Source organism: Scylla paramamosain, chromosome 6 (genome assembly GCF_035594125.1).
Source record: "Scylla paramamosain isolate STU-SP2022 chromosome 6, ASM3559412v1, whole genome shotgun sequence".
Lineage (NCBI taxonomy): Eukaryota > Metazoa > Arthropoda > Malacostraca > Decapoda > Portunidae > Scylla > Scylla paramamosain.
Genome location: NC_087156.1, coordinates 34,181,997 through 34,184,127, shown reverse-complemented (window position 1 = coordinate 34,184,127; position 2,131 = coordinate 34,181,997).

The following is a 2,131-nucleotide window of genomic DNA, read 5'->3' as shown; positions in this document are numbered from 1 at the left end:
GCCTGTCTCGTCCCTTCACACTCCCAGCGCCTCGCACAAACGAGATTATAAATGAATGGAACAAACCTAACAAGAACTTGGCAGGAGCGCAGACAGTGCATAGTTTCAAGAGGAGGTTGGATAAATTTGTGGCTGATGATGACAGATGGTAAGTTTCAAGTGGCCAGGAGCTGCCTTGTGTAGGTCAGCTGGCTTTCTGCAGTCTCCTTATTTTCTTACGTTCTTGTTATGCTCTTAACATGCCATAGTCATCACTCACAACCACACATTATGCTCAACACACCACTCTCACCACACACTGGCAAACCAAAATACCGCAATACTTAGTTAAGTTTATATATATACTTAAGTTAAAAGTGTCTTTACGTACATCAGTATGCATCTAAATAACTTGTTATGAATAATATTATGTTGAGAGGCTCGCAAGATCATGCATCCCGCGCGGCAATATCCTCTTATGCTGTAAATTTTAGCCATCCATAACTGTCACCACTACTGAGTAAATGGCAGGAGCTCTCTCTCTCTCTCTCTCTCTCTCTCTCTCTCTCTCTCTCTCTCTCTCTCTCTCTCTCTCTCTCTCTCTCTCTCTCTCTCTCTCTCTCAACTCGACCTACAGCATGTATAGTTTACCTGCAGCACCTGAAATCTAAATCAACAATCAATGCTCTTTTTTTCTTTACCATTTCTATTTAATGGAAAATAATAACCAGTAATAAGTAACCATGATCTTCTCTCAGGTGTTTGCGTTATGGTCTATGGTCACAGTATTAGAAAAAGGAAAGAGAGCTTACGTAATGTAGGGTCTGACTTCCTCTGTTTAAGAATCACACGGCTGCGCTCAAGTCTCAGTAATGGAACCAGACTTAATCGTCACGGACTTTGACTTCGCTCGTGAGAATAAGCACGTAAGTTTTTATTATTTTTTTTTATATGTTAAGTGACATGTGTGTACGTGTGTGTGTGTGTGTGTGTGTGTGTGTGTGTGTGTGTGTGACCGTCTCGACACCAGACATCACGTCATATGATGGACAACCCACTCAACACACACACACACACACACACACACACACACACACACACACACACACACACACAAACAGCATGGCCGCCGTGTGTGCCGGTATAGTGGATCCCCAAGCAGCTACACGAGACGGGACCAGAGGCTACCACAGATGTCGCCGACTGCTTTTTAACCCTGCACCACCCGGTTTGGTATTCGGGTAGGTCACGACAATACATAAATAATATACACTGTTACCGATGTTTCTCACACCACTTTACGCATCACGGCTTGACAACAATATAATTATTTACTGATGCGTTTGCCACTACTTAATGATTCATGGCACAACAACACTGTACTTTTATTTCTTCTGAGCTTCTAACCACTTTACCAAATGCTCCGCTTAATTATCAACGCCCATTGCATTACTAGACGAAGCATTCCAAAAACCAAAGTGCATAAACAAAAGAGCAGCGACAAGATAACGTAATAACACCCAAGGAATCAGGAAAAGTAAAGTGCACTGCAAGCATCAAAGGGCTTAACCTGTTGTAAAGACTTTCGGTGAATGACCTCGGATTGATACCCTTTTCTTGTTGGTTCTCATATTAAATTTGTATATAATCAAAAGCAATAGTGGAATAGCATAATGCACGTCCGTCCTCCCATGCTGTCTGGCGTTTTTCCTCAATCCTCTGATCACCTGGTAGTTTCCTTACAAAACCTGGCGTCTGATAGATTCTTACATAGCAGATCACAAGACTTCTGACTGATGGAACACTTGATTGCAATGGATGTCAGAGTAGAATTTTATTCATCCTCTCACCATGACTGCATTCTTTAAAGTTTCAGCGTCTGACTTGGTGACTTCAAACATGCACTGGCGGAAGTTATTGAGGTTTTAAAAGTAGTCTTCATTATTCTAGCGACAGGTTAGCGAGGATTCTGTATTATGAACAGGGATTTTTTTTTTTTTTCACTCATTGGAATCTAAGTAATTATGTCTGTAGCTAAAAAAAAATAAAATAAATAAATAGTACTGCTGGAAAGAAAAAAAAAACATTTAAGAATACGGACCTTGATACATTTTTTTTTTTTTTTTCTACAAAGGTGATTTTTTCCCAGTAT